At 40.3% G+C, this 20,907-nt stretch overlaps 1 protein-coding gene and 1 non-coding gene across 4 annotated transcripts in view; both read right to left on the bottom strand.

The window, feature by feature from the left end:
• Nucleotides 1-20,907, bottom strand: part of agap1 (ArfGAP with GTPase domain, ankyrin repeat and PH domain 1) — a 667,156-nt gene that overhangs the window by 436,944 nt on the left and 209,305 nt on the right. The gene's annotated exons all lie outside the window — the stretch shown is intronic.
• trnai-aau (transfer RNA isoleucine (anticodon AAU)) lies at nt 17,103-17,176 on the bottom strand. Its single transcript has one exon. It is a non-coding gene; the product is annotated as a tRNA-Ile (tRNA).

The raw sequence follows: 20,907 nt of genomic DNA, 5'->3' as shown, positions 1-20,907 counted from the left end.
TCACTAGATAGGTGCATCATTTATTATTCATCTTTAGTTGCTTTTGGTGGTGAGCTTCCTTCTTGTATGATGACAGTCTACATGGTGCATCAATGTCCACAATGCTGTTACTGAGGGAGGTTCATATTCTAACCTAGTGACAGTGAAAAAGTGGTGATAACGTTTCAAGTCAGGATGATTTGCAGCTTTGAAAAAAACAAAGTTGCAGTTTTTTTTATTCATTCAAAGGATGAGGGCAAAGCTGCTAGCGTTTACTGCCCATCACTAAAAGCCCAGATGGTCAGTTAAGAGTCAATCACATTGCTGCGCATCTGGAATCACATGTCTGTTGCCCTTTATTAATCTAATAATTCCCACATTTGTTGCTCTTTCCTCCAAAGTGGTAGCAGTTTTAAGTCTAGAAGGAGCTTTGGTGAGTTGTTGCAGTGCATTTTGTCGATAGTACAGACGGTTGTTACTAAACATTGTGGTGGTTGGAGTGAATGCTGATGGTATTAAATAGGGTGCCAATCACATGCATGGATGGTGTCAAGCTTTCAAATGTTGTTAGAAGTGCAGTCATCCAGGCAAGAGGACAGTACTTTATCACACTCCTGATCTGTACCATGTAGATGTAGGACAGACTTCCAGGAGTCAAGTGTTGAGTTGCTCATTGCAGAATTCCGAGCCTAGATATTCCCAGTGTCTACATAACTAATCCAGTTCAGTTCCTGATTAATGGTCACCACCAGAATGTTGACAATTGGGGATTTAGCAATGGTAATTTTATTGCATGTCAAATTATGACAACTCGTTTCTCTATGTTGGAAATGGTTGTTATTTGCATGGTGAGAATTTTATTTGCCATTCCAAGGTGAGGTGACACATTAATGGTATTATTGCTGGACTGTTAAGCCAGGTAAAGACCCTTTCTGAAGAAGGGTCTAGGCCCAAAACGTCAGCTTTCTTGCAGCTCTGATACTACTTGGCTTGCTATATTCATCCAGCTCTACACCTGGTTATTATCAATGATCTGGGGACCTGGGTTTGAATCCTGCCGCAGTGGATGGTGGAATTTGAATCAATAAAATTCTGGAATTAAGAATATAATGGCAACCATGAAAACTATTGTCTATTGTCAGAGAAATAAAAAAGCCTGTTTCACTAACGTCCTTTAGAAAGGGACCTGCCATCATTACCCAATCTGGCCTTACATGTGATTCCAAACAATGAATGCTGGCCTAGCCAGCGACACGCTGTGAATGAGTTTAAAAGAATAAAAAAAACCTTATCAGCCAGAGTCTGAATATTGTACAAGTCTTGGTGCATTTGAACACAGGCAGGCTTCAGTATCGCAGGAATAATAAATGATGCTGAGCATTGTTCAATACTCAGCACAACCCCCAATCTTAACCGTATGATGAAGAGAAGGTTATTGATGAAGCTCTTGCAGATAGCTGGGCCTAGAACTCTATATCTGGAATTAAGGGCTCTCGTGTGGTGCAGTGGTAGTAGCCCTATCCTGGACCAGGCAGCCCGAATTCAAGTCCCACTTGCTCCAGAGGTACATAACATCTCTCAACAGGTTGAGTGGAAAACAAGGTTAATTTTTTTTTTAAATTACATCTGGAATTGGGATTCTTGTGGTGCAGTGGCAGTGTCCCTACCTCAGAGCCATGAGGGCTGGATTCAAGGAACACCTGTTCCAGCAATGTTGATTGATCGATCGATCATCATGTGTACCGAAGTAAGTGAAAAGCTCCGTTTATGAGCAGTACAGGCAGATCATAGTACACAGGGATATACAGATCAAAAAGACTTAGGCACAGGCATGCAGGTTACATTACACAGGGCGTGCATCAGCTGAGATCAACCCTCGCAAGATCAACATTATTTGAGGCTAGAGAGTCTATTCATTAGTAAAATAACGGCCGGAAAGAAGCTGTTCCCGTATCTGCTGGTGCACACGTTCAGGTTTCTATATCTTCTGTCTAACAGAAGAGACTAAGGAGGAGATCATTAGCAGGATGTAACAGATCTTTGATGATGTTGGCAGCCTTTCTGTAGCTGCAAGCTGTATAAAAGGAGTCCATGGATGGAAGGTTGGCTTCCATGGTGGTTTGGGCTGTGCGTACCACCTTTTGTAGTTTATGGTCCTGGACACAGCAGTTGCCATACCAGACTGTTACGTAACCAGACAGCATGCTTTCAATTGTGTATCTGTAAAGGTTGATGAGGGTCCTTATGGACATGCTAAATTTTCTGAGCCACGTGATGAAGAAGACGTGTTGTTGTGCTTTCTTGACCGTCGCATCTATATGGGAAGTCCAGGACAGGTTGTCAGTTATCATCACTCCGAGAAACTTGACAGTCTCCACCCTCTCAACCTCAGTTCCATAGATGTACAGAGATGTTGCTGCACATCTACAAGTTGCTTAGAAATTACGTAAATCTGGAATTAGGACTCTTGGGATGCTGTGGCAGTGTCCCAATTTCTGTTGTAGCAGGCCAGAATTCAGGTCCCACTTCCAATAAAGGTAGAGTAACATCTCTAAACAGGAACAGAAATTGAGGAAATTACTACAGGCCTTGCTGAGCTTTTCCAGCAATTTCTGTTTTTGTTTCTGATTTCTGGAATTTGCAATTTTTTTGGTTTTTATTTAACATCTCTGAACAGGCTGATGGTAAAATAACATGTCAGTAAAACACATTTAGTTCATTAGTGTTCTTTGGGGGAAGAAGTGGGCAGCAAGTGGCTCAACTGTTAGCACTGCTGCCTCAGAGCTTCATGGAACTGGGTTCAATCTACCCTCAGGCAACTGTGCAAACTCCACACAGACATTCTCCTGTGTCTGTGTGGGTTTCAACCCACAGTCAAAAAGATGTGAAGGTTAGGTGATTTCAGCAATGCTGAAATGCTAAATAGTGTCCAGTCTGCTTGGGCTAGCCATGGGAAATGCACAGTTACAAGGGATCGGGTTTTTTTTGGGGGTGTGGTGTTGGTGTGCCTGGCTAAGATGCTCGTCAGAGGATTGGTGTGGATTCAATTGGCTAAAAGGCCTGCTCTGATTCTATGATTAAAGCTGCCGTCCTTACCTGGCCAGGCCTATGTGTGACTCTAGACCTATAGCAGTGTGTTTGAAACTTAACTACCTTCTGAAATGGCTGAGCAAACCATTCAGTTGTAAAACATGCTAAATACGTTATGAGGATGTAATGGTACAGTGGTAGAGTCCCTACTTTCTTGGGCAGAAGGCCCAGATTCAATTCCCATTTGCTGCAGAGGTATGGCACATGTCTGAACAGGTTGATTTAAAAAAAATACCTACCAAAGGAACTTTTGTAGTGACATTCAGGGACTGAGGTGATTGACTAACTCCTTTATGCCATGTAGAACTTCAGCCAGCAGACAATTCCCACAAGTGCACCAATTTAAACGATGCTAGAGGTAGTTTCAATTGTGGCTTTCAAACTACATAGGCACACAGAGAGAAACATTTTCAGAGCTCAGAAAAAAGTAGGGGAAAAAGATTTGGAATAATTATGCCATTCATACAGCCAGCCAGCATGGACGTAAATGGCCAAACAACCTCCTTTTGTGTTATACAATTGTATATGATTTTAGACCCTGGGCCAGTTCCCAAAGCACAGTGTAAGTGAGATAGAAGTATCAGATCCAATGATTGACTTCTTCCAATTCTCAAAGTGCTTTTTGCAGAACACTCGTCAACAGCCAACGGATGCACAGACTCACCATTGGGAATGCAGATAGAATGAGCATACTTGCACTGGCTCGACTCTCCAAAGGTAAGCAGAATGTTTAATCCTCAGAAAAATGGTCAAACATTTTGTTTTAATGATGGTTGTAGTCATCTATTAACATTCTAAATCACAACGTGTTATGCTGTCTTTACTTTCAGCAGAAATAGTTGCGGCACTTGCACTGAGGAGGAACTGCAATTACAGTTTGACATTTATATAGTTCATCCCAATATAAATTTGACATTTTAAAACATACCAGTATAGAAAAGGAGACCAGTGAACACTACATGAAACTGCTGGATAGTGAACCGTCCCTATTACAATCACTCAAACTTAAGGCAGAATTCATGGGCTCAATTCACCAGTACAGTTCTAGTTCAACACACAATATCAATATAAGAGTATAAGACAATAGAAGAACACAATATCAAAACAAAACACAGTCTGATGTACTGGTTGAATCAACATATATGTTGGATCACATAAAACATAGAACAGCACAGCACAGTACAGGACCTTTGGCCCACTACATTGTGCCTAACTTTTACCTTAATCCTAAATTCTATCTCACTCCATCCCTGCCTTATACTATCATCCATTTGCCTAGCTAATAGTCGCTTAAATGCCCCTAACAAGGCCGACTCCACCAGCCTCTCCAGCAATGCATTCCATGCCCTGACCACTCTGAGTAAAGAACCCAGCTCTGACGTCTCCCCTATATCTACCTCCACTCACTTTAAAACTACACCCCCTCGTAATAGCTACCTCCACCCTAGGAAACAGTCTCTGGCTGTCTATTCTATTTATACCTCTGATCATTTTGTACACTTCTATCAAGTCACCTCTCATCCTTCGTCGTTCAAAAGAGAAAACCCTGAGCTCTCTCAAACTTTCAATTTTTATATGGATCACCAAAATAAGAAATTTTGATACACTAGTCAGTAATCTGGTGAGCCTTTCATCAGATTTAACAAAGATTACAGGACGGAGAGTAATTTAGACCACTGAGCATATGCTTAGCAAAGTGTCTTTTCAAAGCCATCACTGTGCCTGCCTCCACCATGAACTCAGGCAGAGCATTCCAGATCTAACCAGTATATGCATAATTTTCTTCCCCCTCACGTCTCGCGATTCTTTGCCCGATCACCTGAAATTGGTATCTTCTGGTTCTCGAGACTTCCAATGGGAACACTTTAAATATCAACTCTGCCCACCTTCTTGTGATCCTGACCACCTCTAGCAAATCTTTCAATGTTTGCTTTTTTATGAGTATGGTCCTCACTTATTCAATGAGTAAATGAAATCCTTCATCTTTGGAATTCATTTTGGGAATCTCTTCTTTAAAATGTCTTTAAAATTGTGGTGAAGTAGAGAAATGTCAGTGCTGATAAATGGAATACTTCCATCTGAGCACCAGCATTAAGCAATGTAAAGTCATTTGAAAAATACGAACTAATGCAGAGTAAAACTTCCATCACCACATCCTAACAATTTATTTCAGCAGAACCTTGAAGTACTCTGATGCTCTAGGTTTCGTTTTTAAATTTCCCACTATCTTCAGGTTAATCCACTGCCACAGTTAATTAATGCAGAGAATGGGACAGGTTGTGCTGAAGGCCAATAACTAGGAACATAACAAAAACGCATTCATGTACTTTACATAGGACTGTACAACCAGCACACTATACAGCCAGCAACAGAGAACATAATTTCATGAACCGGGACAGAAGTGGAAAAAGATGATTTTCCAGTCAAATAATTTTCTGCAATATTTCAAATCCTGCAGAAAAATAATTAATTTCAAGGTCACTTCACTGAAGAATGTAAGAAATACTCAGTTCTTCAACTCTGTTTATTGACTTTCTCCAGTAAAACTTCTAATGCAAAAATACTTCTGACAAAACTCTTGCGAATAAAGATTTTGTGAAACACATCCTGCAGTTCCTTGTACAATGTAAGCCAAAATCCACTGCAGATTTTCCAGCAAACTTTTTTAGAGCTCTGTGCAGTCTCTGGCCAGTTACTGGAAGATACCATCTTTCAAATAAAAGAGGGAGTTCCTGAAGCTTTAGGTTAACTTTATGCCAAATCTGAATTCTGCAATGCTTTATTTCAAAATTACAAACAGATGAATATGAAGATTTACAATTTGCTGTAGATACATAATATACAAATACTGTAACAAAGTTAAATCTGTATCAATCCACACTATTATAGAGGATTAAGCATATTTGCATTGGACTGTTGCAATTCTCCAATATTCAGAGAGGACTCTAAATCTACCACAGGTAACAGATTTAAGGGTGAAACCTTGCATTGCTCTGCAAAGATAATTTATTCAGAATATATCCAACATGAAAACGTCAAATTTACTAAGTATTTACTGTAATTTTATTAGACGAATCAGCTAAAGGTGCCTAACATTAAAAGACAAAGCAGATCATTGCCACACAGTAACTAAGTGGTGTGATCTATCAGAACATGTTGTATTCAGTGTACTATCAAGGCAGAAGAATACAACATGGAGAAAAGGCTTTCATTTGGTGTTGCCAGTTTCACAGTAAAAAAAAGTTACGAAGCTGTATAGGTAGTGCATGATAATGCCACTATTTTACTCCATACCGTAAGATTGTGATAGGTTCTGCACAAATTAAGATCTTTCAACTTCCTTTCATTGTAAATCTTCCTGGAACAAATAAATGGTTTCCAAGTTCTTTTACATGAAGCACATTCCTAGAAATCAGTTAGCTCAGGGCTAAAGGTATCCACAACTGCATACATACACTGAGAAATTTGAAAATCATCACAGCTGTTGGCACTGAGCAGAAAGCAAAGCAGCTCTTCACATGGTGGGGGAGTGGTAAACAAACAATTTGTGGAAGTCTAAGACATAGTGCTGCAAAAAGGGAGTTAGTTACCTATGGCCTACTCTAATATACCCTGATTAAAGCTAGCATACAGCTGCAATGACAAAGGACTGGAAGCAGGTCCCCACCTGCCTAACAACCCATTCTTGGACACAGCAGATGCAAATCCTGCAGAGACAGATTAGTGAGAGAGAACGCGAGCAAAATTGCACACCGGGTTTGGGTTCCAATCCTTATCACATTCAAAGTTTATTCTCGAGGCAACTGACATATTTCTCGCCAACAACACATTTTAAAATGAGTAACAATTAATTTACTGTAAAACTGATTAATTAACAGATTCCACAAAAAATGTGAACAAGTGCAATGAATCAGCTCGCTTTGCAAATACAAGTATAGCGAGTGACTAAAAGGTTCAAATTTGCTTTCAAACCCATGAAAGAGATTATGTACTTTTTAAAGAGGAATACTGATTATTTCTACATTTGCTGATTGCCATTCATAATCTATATGTGGCATGCATTACAAATAGCATTGCCTGACTGAGGGAGAAACATAAAATTCAAAATCTCACTCAGGGTTTTGTTCGTGCTGGTTTAAAAGAAGAGCAAATTGCTTCAGATCACTATTTACTTAGGCCACAATTGCTCCTACATGACTTTAATAGGACAATTTTAAGCTACAAGCTCTCATCATAAAGCAATACAGAACATGACTGAAGAGAGAGAATAGTGCTTTAATCAGCTTGGCAAAGAAAAAGTAGTCACTGTGAATCTGTCATAATGATCACTTGTTCAAATTGGATGCATATTAACATAATACCATTTATTCACTATTGATTTTTAGGAATGGGCATCATGTAAAAGATTTTTGAGTCCATTTAATTGTTCCAAAAACATTTAATACATTAAAAAAGTGAAAGGTCTAAATTTGAATAGTACCTTCCACAACCTTGGAACATCTCAAAGATTTTCATGACCATTGATGTACTACAGAAGTAATAATTACTGTTGAAATGCAGTCAATTCACATATAGCAATCTTACATCAAAACAATGTAAAGGCCATCAGATCATGTTTTCATGCTGATTGAGGAATGAATATTGACAAAGTCATGAGGGAGAACCTTTGAACTAGTGCAACAACATTCAATTTTTTCCATGAAAAGGCACAAGTTCCCTCACACTTTCTCCGAAATATACTTGTATTTCCTTCAGTTCTCAAAAATGTGGGGGTTGAATCTCTCCAATGGGATCACCCAATTGCCCACTGTAACTTACATGGACATGGCAAAAATTACATGGACACTACAAAGAAAACATGTCCATAAATTGTAGAACAGTGCAGTACAGAGGTGGTCATTCACCCAATCACTTCTATACCAGCTCTCTGGAATAGCTGTCAAATTAGTTTAATTCCTCTGATCTTTCCCCAGAGCCCTGTGTTTCTTTTTACCCCACAAATCAACTACCTTAATTTGACTTGCCACTTTCAAAGATTTATGTATGCCCCCTTTAAAATTGTAATATTTTGTTCATACTGCTTCTCCTTATTCTCCCTATTAAAAAGTAGAACCTTGCACTTTTCAGCACTAAGTTGCATCTGCCATGTGTTTTTCCATTCCACCAGTCTGTTTACATCCTCCTGATGTCTGCTGCTCTCCTAAATGTTTAATGCATTTCCGAGTTTTGTGTCATCCGTAAACTTTGAAATTTAGTTGTTTCTCTGGACCTCTCTCAGTTCAGTGCATGCTCAGGTGAAACCTTCGTGCTTCCTCATGCACTTTCCAAACCTATTTAGCACATACGATATCTTCAATTTCAGTCCTCCATCTATCAATACCCTGAGTATTGTCATAGGCTCTCAGGTTGAACTCCCATATCCTGTACAACACTTAAAACTCTTCCAAAAAGACATGCTTCCTGTTTCAGCCACACATTTTCTGAACAGCTTTACAAATTCCCAATATCGTTCAAATACTTCACTTTTGCTCCTAACTTTGAAAATCAAGAAGCAATCTCTGCCTCACCTGCAGTTTCTGATTCTTCCAAACATTTTCAGTTGTGTTGGCAGTACTACAGTTGATACTCCAGCTTTCTGCACATGCCATTTGTACTCATTCATCTTCCTTCCAACCCATATATTGAAATCAAGATTCATAGAGACATGGGCTATGTTTTATGTTACATAGGAATCGGCACTTCAAGCCTGCTCTGCCATTCAAGATGATCAGGCATGATCACAGAATTCAGTACCTCGTTTCTGCACGCTCCCTATATCCTTTGATCTTTTTAGTCCTAAGAACTGTATCGATATCTTTCTTGAACATCTTCAATATTCGGCCTCAACAGTTTTTTGCGGCAGAGAATTCCATCGGCTCACAATATTCTGGGTAAAGAAATTCCTCCTTATTACTATCCAAAAATGCCTATCCCTTATCCTCAGGATGACCCCTCATTCTGGTCTTACTTAACCTGTCTAATCCTATTAGAATTTTAAAAGGTTGCTATAAGATCTTCTTCATTCTTCCAAACCCCAGTGAATATGGTCTGAGCCAATCCACTCTCTCCCTGTGCGGCTTTCCTGCCATCCCAGTTATCAGGCTGGTAAACCTTCTTGGCCTCAATAGCTAGAACATCATTCCTTAGATAAGGAGACCAAAATTGCATACAATACTCCAGGTATGGTCTCACCAAGGCCTTGTACAATTGCAGAAGGAAAATCCCCAACTCCTGTCCTCAAATCCTCTCACTATGAAGGCAAAAATGCCCCCTTTACCAACTGCTACAGGTGTACAAGGGAACGCAGGTCTTGTTGCACCTCCCCTTTTCCTAACCTCTCGTCATTCAGTTAATAATCTGCTTGCTGTCTTTGCCAAAGTGGATAACATCAAATTTATTCACTTTGTACTGCATCTACTACGTACGTACACACTTCACTGTATTCTCCTCATAGCATACCCTCCTCCCTGCAAATATGGAGATATGACACAATTTCCTCATCAAAATCATTAAAGGGCTTGTGAATAGCTGGGGTGAAAACGGATCCTGAGTACAGCATTAGTCACTAGCTGCCACTCAGAAAACGGCCCGTTTAGTCCTACGCTTCATTTTCTGTCTGCCAATCAGTTTTCTATGTCAGCATACAGTCTCCGATCCCAAATGCTTTAATTTTGTACACTTTTTTTTTATTCATTCACAGGATGTGCGTGTTGCTGGCCAGGCAGCATTTATTGCCTATCCCTAATTGCCCAGAGGGAAGTTGAGAGTCAACCACATTGCTGTGGGTCTCAGTCACATGTAGACAAGACCAGGTAAGGATGATAGTTTCCTTCCCTAAAGGGCATTAGTAAACCAGATGAGCTTTTTTCCCCAATCAACAATGGATTCATGGTCATTATTAGACTCTTTCTTCCAGATTTTTTTTCTACTGATTTCAAATTCCACTAACTGCCATGGCAGGATTTGAACCTAGGTTACCAGAATATTATCTGGGTCTCTGGATTAACAGTCCAGCGATAATACCACAAGGCTATCACTTCCCATATTGATAGCCTGAGCAGTCTCATATCTCAGATCATTCTTTCCAACAGTCAAAATCTGCGGATCTCCATAAAATCCTACATTATCCTGGCATCATATATTCACGCTTCATGGAAATAATCAGATTTTCTCTTTCATTCTGTTCAATTTTGAAGGATTCACTGTTTTCATTTTTACAAGGGGTAAGGCAAGAGAAATGTAGGGAGGTGATGTAAAGCAAGACTGAAAGGACAGATTTTGAGGAGGCGTTTGAAAGTTGGAAGAGAAGTAATGAAGTGAAAAGGCTCAGGAAGGAAATTAAAAGTTCTCAGTTTGTCAGGTATTTGAAAATAACAAATGGATATGGGGCCAAATCAATCCTAATTATTAAAATAGTTGCAAAGAAAAAGAAAATAATCAACTGCCTGCTACATAAACTAGTGTCTTACAGGAAGAGCTTTGCAAGAATTCCTTGAAAACAATGAAAACCCATGATGTCACTCTAAAATTGACTGCATTTCCCCATAAGCAGTACTCACCTAGGCTGCAAACATGGAGTTATGACAAGTAATTTAACATCTGAGTGTTAAAGGAGGTCAATGCTCAATTTAACAGGAGTGCAGAGCACAACAGTAATTTCAATTGAGAACTTCTGGTCCAAAAAGCTCAACAATGATGGACAGATCTTTTCATAATGGACATTGCTTTTTGTTATAATTTAGAAGTAGCTTCATGAAGACCAGTCATGTTAAATCTTCAGATGGGAAGAGACAGCATCATTAAACTCTTGATTTGTCAGCAGATACTCAATGGTTGCCCTCTTTTAACTTACATTAGCTCTAACTTAGGGCCCTCCTAAGAATTAATTCATATAGCGCCGCTTTAAAGCCTTTGTCCTCCCTATCATCAACTCCACGTGCACGTGACTGACTCCCAATGCATCAGGTTAAAACGTTACCTTTACTTTAAAATGTCACATGCTGCTTCTTCGTTTAGATCCCAATTGTTATGACTCCAGTAGATAGTAACACTGAACAAGTCAGAACCCAGAATGAAACCTACCAACTAAAGTTAAAACTAAACTCTCAACCTTAATTTTCTAACTGCTAAACTCAACAGCATAAATACTTCAAAGGTCTGCCAAACAGTTGACGCACATCACACACCTTCTTAGAAATAAAATATTTACACTGTTCTAATGACATTCTGAACTGTTCTAAAAAGTCTTTTTACAGGCTGAACCACATCATTTTACCTCATTGTTGAAGTCCAAATCCCAAAATACGTTATACACGTTTCATCATACCATAGGTACCCACCACATTTTGGTCAAAGATTTTTTGTGCTTTACTCCTCCTCTCCACTCAGTGAGACAGATAATTCACGCATTGTCCTGCTATTTTCAGTTCTGTTCCTAAACATTCCTACCCATCCCCCTATTCAATGTCTGAAAGGGCCTCCTCAAACCTATCCCTTTAATCTTATTTTTGCTCACTTCTCCTAAATCCTCTCCCTCCTCCTGTAATCGCACTCAGATGACTGGCAGGTTTTACTTTGGGGGAAGGTAATATACATGAGAGAGGTTGTCAGATTAGGCATTTAGCACGACTGTCACAAACAGATGACTAAGGTATACAGCAATCAGCATTCTGCCCAAGTGACTTGGTGGAGAGAAAGCGTCTTCAGGGGTTACCAACTCAGGGTGGTATTGCTGGGCAGTTAAGCTTATGGTCAACAATGACCTCCAGTTGGGAACATTGTAAATGTGCTGCCATTGAAAGCTGGATACACAAGATCTTTTCTCTTCAAAAATGGACAGTGTCTAACATTTTCATAGCACAAAACTCACCTACCACTTGTGAAGTCACAGCTAGTCACTGTGTATGGCCCACTATAGCTTGTCAAGGGTTGTTTATTTTGCAGCAGAGTCCAAAGATGTGCAGGCTAAGTGGATTGACCATGCTAAATTGCCCTTAGCATTCAGGGATGTGTAGATTACGTTGGTTATAGAGGGAATGGGTGCAGGTGGGATGCTCTGATAGTCAGTGTGGACTTGTTGGTCTGAAAGTCCTGCTTCCACACCTGTAGGGATTTTATGATTCTATTTGAATTGAATTAACAACTGAAACCTAGTGAATAACATGATTCCTAGCTGACACTTCATCAATGAAGTTGTTGCTGGTATCAAGTGACTGCTAGGATAGCAGATTTGTTGCATAAGGACAGATTGCTCAACTGGAGTAACCACTGGAATTCAGAAGAATGACAGGGGACCTTATTGAAATAAAATTCTGATAGGGATATAGACTGGATGCAGGGATGATGTGGCCCCTGGCCAGGGAATCCAGAACAAGGGGTCACAGCCTCAGCATATGCCACAGGCTGTTTTGAACTGCTATGGAGGTGCCAGTGTTGAACTGGGATAGACAAAGTCAGAAGGCACATTACACCAGGTTATGATCCAAAAGATTTGCTTCACCTGACTAAGGAGCAGCAGTCTGAAAAATTTTGATTTCAAATAAACCTGTTCGACCACAATCTGGTGTTGTGTGACTTCTGACTTTGTTTCGAACAGAGATGAGGAGAAATTTCTACACTTAGGAGTGTGGTAAACATGTGGAATTCTCCACAACAGAACTTGTGCAGGCCAGGTCACTGAACAAATTCGAGAAAGCACAGGTAGATTGAGAGTTAACAGCATCAGGAGGCATTGGGAGAACACAGCAGTAGGACATTGAGATTGATGATCAACCGTGATCATGATGAAAGGCAGATTGAGCTTGATGGCCAAACAGTTTACTCCTGCCCTATTTTTCTGTGTTTGCTTACAGTAAGGATGGTTTTCTTAGGATCTCCAACTGCAATGTCAAGGACCTCATAATTGACCACTAGAGCCCATAATCTCCTTCCAAGACAGGTACTGTTCCAGCCACTGAATTTACATTAATCGTACTGTTGTTTGGGCTCCTTGGTTCCATATTCAGTCAAATTCCGTGTGTGAGATCAACAGATTTTCTTACCTCTGTTGTAATGTGCAATTCTTTTGTGTATTTTTCACGTCAGAAACAAATTGATAGTGGCAGAAATTAAACTTTGTTTCAGCAAGGTTATGGATGAGTAGATATAGGGTGACTCTTCTGGATTCAAAATGTGAATTCTTTTTCTCTCCATATATGGTGCCGGACCAGTTGATTTTTCTCCAATACTTCCTGACTCTCTTTTTTTCCAGCATCTGTGATATTTTGCTTTCAAGTGCAACAATCTTCAGACAGAAATGCATCAAAAGATCTATCTTTGCTTCCCCTGGAGATATCCAGCATCACAGATGCCAGTCTTCAGCCAATTCGATTTAATCCATGAAACAACAGCTGACAGCACTGAATACTGTAAATACCTTTACAATATTCTAGCAATAGACCTGAAGAATGTGTGATTTAAAATTTACTGTGCTCCTAGCCAGTGACATTCCAGTATAGCTGCAACACTGGCATCTCCCTGACAATATGAAAAATTCCCCCAGATACATTCTGGACACTAAAAGCTGGACAAATTGTTTATTTTCATTCATCAGTAAAAGCAATAGAATGGAACATCAACAGTACTAAAACAGCACTTATTTAACAATAGGCTGTTCACTGCCTTTATGTTTGGGTTCTGCTAGCACCACTCGGCATTTGAACTCAGAAGTCTTAGTTCAAGCGTGGACACAAGCTGAACTCTAGAGACAAGGAGAGTTTGATGGCTCACAATACCAAGGCCACATTTGGAGAGCGACACCAATGGACCTTAGTCAAAGGAAACTGGGGAAATCTCTTTGGCGGTTAGAGTCATAACTGGCTTAAAGGAAGATGGTTTTGGTAACTGGAGGTCAGTCAACTTAGCTCTAGTACAGTGATGGTAGAGTCCCAGGCCCGAATATCTTTAGCTGCCTCATCAATGACTTCCTTTCATCATAAGGTCATAAGTGGAGGGCGTGTTCACTGATAATTACAGAATGTGAAGCATCATTCAAAGCTCTTCAGATATGGAAACAGTCCATGTGCAAATGCATAAACTGAACAAGATCCAGGCCTAAACTGACAAGTAGAGAGTAACATTTTGCATTTCAGAGGTGCCTGGCAATCACTATGTCCAACAAAAGAGCATCTAACCATTGCTCCTTGATGTTCAATGGCATTATCTTCCCCGAATCCCCCACTTTCAACATCATTAAGCAGAAACTGAACAGCACCAATCATACAAATATTGTGGCTACAAGAACAGGTCAATGGTTAGGTTTTTTTTTGAGTAACTCATCTCAACTCTCTAAAGCCAGTCTACCACATGCAATGTACAAGTCAGGAGTGAGATGGAATACTCACCGCTCTCCAGTTAACAATCAAGGAGCTTGACACCATTCAGGATACATTCATTGCAGGTTGATAGTATCGAGGGCTATTGCAGGCTTCAGTGAGACATTGACAGAATGCAGAGCTGGGCTGAGAAATGGCAGATGGAGTTCAACATGGATAAATGCGAAGTGATGCATTTTGGAAGGTCAAACTTAAATGCTGAGTATAGGATTAAAGGCAGGATTCTCTGCAGTGTGGAGGAACAGCGAGATCTTGGTGTTCAAGTGCATAGCTCCTCAAAGTTGCCACCCAAGTAGACAAGGTTGTTAAGAAAGCATATGGTGTTTTGGCTTTCATTAACAGGGGGATTGAGTTTAAGAGCCGCGAGGTTATGCTGCAGCTCTACAAAACCCTGGTGAGACCATACTTGGAATATTGTGTCCAGTTCTGGTCGCCCTATTATAGGAAAGATGTGGAGGCTTTGGAGAGGGTGCAAAGGAGGTTCACCAGGATGCTGCCTGGACTGGAGGGCTTGTCTTACGAGGAGAGGTTGACTGAGCTCGGACTTTTCTCTCTGGAGAGAAGGAGGAAGAGAGGTGACCTGATCGAGGTGTACAAGGTAATGAGAGGCACGGATAGAGTCGATAGCCAGAGACTTTTCCCCTAGGGCAGGATTGACTGCCACGAGGGGTCATAGTTTTAAGGTGTTAGGAGGAAGGTATAGAGGAGACGTCAGAGGGAGGTTTTTCACCCAGAGAGTTGTGAGCGCATGGAATAGTTTACCAGAGTGGTTGTCGTGGAAGCGGAGTCATTAGTGACATTTAAGCGACTGCTGGACATGCACATGGACAGCAGTGAATTGAGGGGAATGTAGGTTAGGTTATTTTATTTTTGGATTAGGAATATTCCACAGCACAACATCATGGGCCGAAGGGCCTGTACTGTGCTGTACTTTTCTATGTTCTAAATATTCCAAGGTTCCTTAGACAATACCTTTCAAATCAATAACCATTACTGTTTAGAAAATCAAGGAAAGCAGATACACAGGAACATCACTTGCAAATTCCCCTCTAAGTCATTCACCATCTTTAGTTAGAAATATATCACTGTTCCTTCACTGTTGCTGTGTCAAACTCCTGGAACATCTCCCCTAACAAGGTCCATCCATACACCAAATGAACGGCAGCAGTTTGAAAATGCAACTCATGATTACTTTTTAAAAGGGCAATAAAATGCTGACCCACCCAGTGAAGTTCTATCCCTGAAAAGGTTGTCAAGATTTAATTTTGCCTGGATTTCTATACAGGAGGCATATCTGGGAAATGTTCCGCAGCTACAATGGAATAGCCTGGCTAGGAGGCCAGAAAAGTGCATTATGAAGGGGCAGGTGGGGCTAACTGCAATTCAATTAAACACAATTAATACAAAATTATCAAGGTGGTGGTGTATGATTATACATCTTGTACTTTAAATTGAAGAAACTTCAGAACAATTTCCTACTTTCACATGAACATTCAGATTTAAATATTATGAATATAATTCACATTAAGTTTGACATTTTTGGATTTTGATGCAGTGACATCAGCTTTCGTGTGTCTCTGGAGGAATTAGGAATAAAATTATGGATGTTTCTGCAGCCATGGTCTTTTTTTTAACAAAAGGTTTCTGAGGGATAGTTTTCAGAACTAATGGGTTTTTGTTTACTTTAGTAGGATTTATGGCTGAGTGAAGTAAACAATTATGTTTTAAGATTTCAGTTAGAATTTCTTAGACTTTATTGAGCTCAGAGAAACAGTTTCGGACAGTTAAGAAGTTTTCACAGACAAAATTGCTTCTGCAAAAGTGAGTAAATTTGTTAATGCCAGATTAAGAGTAAGGAGTTAGTAATAGTCTGAAATCTAAGTGTTTGGATAAAACCCTGAAGAATTTATTTGAATCGGGAGCATGTAAGCTCAGGTGTATGACAGCTCCAAGAAGGATCTACCTAGCTTTCCAGACTAGGGAGGTGAAGTCAAATTAAATCCATCAAGGCATCGGAGAAAGGGATTTTCTGATACAAGTCTTGTACAAGGGGTGCTTTTGGGTACTCTACAGTTGTGTTCTGGGATCTGCAAAAGAGGGTTTTGACGATTAATGAGATTACGTTTCATTGTGTGTTTCAAAATCTTTCAATTTATATTACAAGTTAATAACCTACTTTATCCCATTTTATCTTCATTCCTTTTGCTTAATAAACTGAGTTAAAAGTAAATTAACAACATATCCATAGAACCCCTACAGCGTGGAAACAGGCCCTTCAGCCCAACAAATCTACACTGACCCTTAGAGCATCCTACCCAGGCCTATTCCCCAAACCCACCTAATCTACACATCCCTGAATACTATGAGCAGTTTAGCATGGCCAATCCACCTAGCCTGCACACCTTTTGACTGTGGGAGGAAACCCACGCAGACATGGGGAGAATGTGCAAACTCCACACAGACAGCTGCCCACGGGGGAATCTAACCCGGGCCTCTGGTGCTGTGAGGCAGCACCGCTAACCACTGATCCACTGTGCAGTCCTAAACAGAAAGTAGAGACTGCACCTCAAGCCTCCAATGCAGAAGCAGAGCATGCAACTAGTAGCAAGGCTCCGACGCACTTGGTCAGTATGGGGATCGAACCCATGACCTTGGCATTATTAGCACCACACTCTAACCAACTGAGTTAACTGACCACCACATCTCGTCCTTATGTTTCAATGGAAGATGACCTTGTTAAAGTCAAAATAAAACACGATCTAGTCAGCCAGATTTCAGCCTGGGATCTGATTTGTCCAGGAGTAACATCCGCTGGGATCATAATACTTCACAAAATCTCAAATTTTCAACTAAATTTCAACTGATAATCATAATTTGACTTCAATTTTCAGCAAGAAACTCTACTTTTGTGTGTAGAAAGGAACATTTTTAAATGCAGGATATTCTTGAATACATAATACAGGTATAGGGTGAATTATAGCTTTGCTCTGGAAGCTTTTCACACATCTACACAACCAAGCTTACATGAAATTGTAATTAATGTCAATTCTAATATTCTAATATAAAACAAGCAAATCCTCAGTTTTCCACGAAAGAACAAAAATTCTCTCACTGAAACAATGTTTTTCCCGTCTTTGCAGAACTGATTTGCCATTTGTGGCTGCTGGCAGCTCAGCAGCTCTGGCAGCATTTATGAAGAAAAAATCAGAGTTAACATTTCATGTCCAGTGACCCTTCAGCACTCAGACCCAAAACATTAACTCTGACTTTTTTTATTCACAGATGCAGCCACATCTGCTGAGTTTCTAGCAACTTCTGTTTTTGTTCCTGATTTACAGCATTCGCAATTCTTTCCATTTTTATTTGCCATTTGTGGCGTTAGGTTTTCTTATCACTTATAGAGGCCATTGCATTAATTCCCTGCATAATATAGCTTTTGAGGAAATGTTAAAGGCAGGTACAGACAGCATTACAAGTTGAAATGTGGCACAAATGGTTGACCTACCGGCCAGCAATGGCAAAAGGTAAAACCAATACAAGCAGAATGCAAAAAATTAGACAAATAGGAGATTTCCTTTCCTTTGTCTCATAAATATGCCTTCTTTTTAAACATGCTATTTCATGAGTTACCACCTGGTGTTTTGGAATACATCCCACATTCAGGAACCTGAGCAGATGTTAGATAAAACTAAATTTAAAGACGAACAAATCACATTACTGACCCACGGGGAAACAACTGCATTTGAATTATTTGTGTTAATTCTGATAAGATTTTATGCATTGCTTGTTGAGGAATAATGGCCAGAAAACAAACAGAGTGGAAGGTGATGGATAGCAATTGATTTGCTTTTAACTAGTTTTTTCAGATTCCCAGAACAATTGATATTTGCTTATTGCATCATGTTATTTGTAGCAAATAACTTACCATAGCAGTTTTTTTTTAAGTTTAATTAGAATTATGAAAATAAATTGTCTTAAGGCAGTGGACTAGTCAAAAAGATCAAAATCTCATAAATTGACCTAAAGGAAGTCAGTTTTCTATAATTGGAAATATAGTTCCGTTCTTGGCTTTTGCTGCTTAAAGCTAGTGGATAAGCAGTACCAGCTGTCCAGGAAATACCATAATACTTAACACAAGACTGTACGGTGGGAAAAAAGATTTTGGTCCAATAGTTTAGTCACTACATGCAACAGTGATCTTTAACCATTCATGGTACATGTGCCCTTAACATGCACTTCTCCACTCACGTTTTTTTTGGCAATTCTGGTTCTGTCAAGCAGATACTGTTTAGAAAGGGCAAAACTGAATACAGAATATTGATGCACAGAAATAAAAATCCATCATAACAAAATATAGGTGCACAGTGAATTGAAGATATCATAAAGGATTTTGGAGTAAATAAAGAAAAACTGCTCGAAGTGGATGAGCGGTTGGTAATCAGAAGGCACTTGAGTGATTAGCAAAAGAATCTAACCCAAGATAAGTAAAGTCCATAGAGGTCTGACAGGCTGGGACATATCGATTCAATTGTAGCAAGGCTGTTGACTTGCTGGCCGAGCTGGCTTGTTCTCATTCAGATATTCCATTACCATGCTAGGTGACATCATCAGTGGAGCCTCTGATGAAGCAATGTTATTCCACTCCACTTGGAATTTATACTGTCTGGTCCGTTATGGTGAGTAGTGTCATTTCTGGTTTTGTATATGGGGTCCAATTCTAAATGTTTGTTGATTGCATTACAGGTGAAGAACCATGCCTCTAGGAATTCCCATGCATCTGTGTGTATGTTTGGCTCGGGTTGCTATGGCTACCTTGTCCGAGTTAAACTGATGGCCTTCATTGACCAAGTGTACTGATATTAAGGAGCGTTCGTTGTGCCGTTTTGCTGCTACTTGATGTTCATGTATTCAGATGGCTAGTTTTCTTCCTGTCTGTCCAACGTAATGTTTGTGGCAGCCGTTGTGTGGTGTTTTGTAAGCCACACTCGTTCTGCATGTTGTGGGAATAGGGTCTTTAATCCTTTTGTGTTTTTGTTGATAGAGTTGCTGCGGGCTTGTGTGCTACCACGATTCTTAGTTGTCTTAGGAATCTTGTTGTAAGTTCCGATATGTTCTTGATGTAGGGCAGTGTGTTAAGATGTACTGGGTCCTCCTGTTGTTGTCTATTTAGTAGGCATCTGCAGCTGAAGCTGCAGGGATATCTGTTTATAGCGAGGACTTTGTATAGGTGCTTTTCCTCTTTCCTGCTCAGTTCCAGAGTGTTGCAGTGTGTCTGGCCCATTTAAATAGTGTCCTAATGCAGCTTTGTTTGTGAACATTGGGATGGTTGCTGTGGAAGTTAAGGATTTGATCAGTGTGGGTTGTTTTTCTTTATACTGAGGTTTGAAACACCGCGTTGGTCATACGCTCAACTTTAACATCCAGAAACGCAAGTTGATTGTTATTTCTTCTTCCCTTGTGAAGTTAATCCCTGTGAGTATTCTGTTGATGAGGTGGTCAGTGTCTTCTAATTTGTTGCGCTTAATAATGACAAATGTCTTGTTTATGTACCGGATCCACAGATTAGGTTGATGGCAGAGGAGGGTGGTATGTTCTAGTCTTTGCATGACTGCTTCTGCAATGAGTCCTGAGATGGGTCACCTCATTGGTTTACCATTGATCTGTTTGTATACTTGACCATTAAAGACGAAGTGTGTAGTGAGGCAGAGATCTAGTAGTTTAAGTATGTTGTCAATGCTGATTGACTAGTCTGCGTGGCTGCTCCAGTAATGTGGCCACTGTTTCTCTGGCTCGTGGGATGTTGATTGATGTGAATAAAGCTGTGACGTCAAGGGGTACCATAATCTCATTGTCACTGATTTTTATGCTCTTGAGAGTATTGAGGAAATCTTGGATTGAGTGGATGGAACGGAGTGATCTGTCAACTAGGTGTTTCAATCTCTATTGTAGGTTCTTGGACAGTTTGTGTGAAGATGGGTCTGATAGGAAAGCAATGGGTCTGAGGGAGATAGGGCACTATTATAAAAAAGGACCAGGACACACTACAACACTCCAGGACTACTACAGCGTCAGTGACACCACCCAGAAACTGGAGGAGCCGCACCTCATATTCCACCTTGGCAGCCTACAACCCACTGGTCTCAATGTGGACTTTACCAGTTTCAAAATCTCCCCAACCCCAGTCTCAACCTGCGACCAACCCTCCCTTTCATCCCCATCTCCTTGACCTGACACAACCTGCCCATCTTCTCTCCAACCCATCCCACTGACCAATCCTTACCACTGCCTACCTCCACTCACCTAACACCAGCCCACCTACCGTTCCGAGCCCTGTCTCTTCTGTCCTCTCTATTTACGTTGGAGCTGCCTGTCCATTCCCCCATTTCTGAAGAGACCCAACCTGAAACATCAACTTTCCTGCTCCTCT

This window comes from Stegostoma tigrinum, chromosome 7 (genome assembly GCF_030684315.1).
Source record: "Stegostoma tigrinum isolate sSteTig4 chromosome 7, sSteTig4.hap1, whole genome shotgun sequence".
In the NCBI taxonomy this organism is placed as follows: Eukaryota; Metazoa; Chordata; class Chondrichthyes; order Orectolobiformes; family Stegostomatidae; genus Stegostoma; species Stegostoma tigrinum.
The sequence above is the reverse complement of the archived record's forward strand: the minus strand, read 5'-3'. Positions and strand labels throughout refer to the sequence as shown.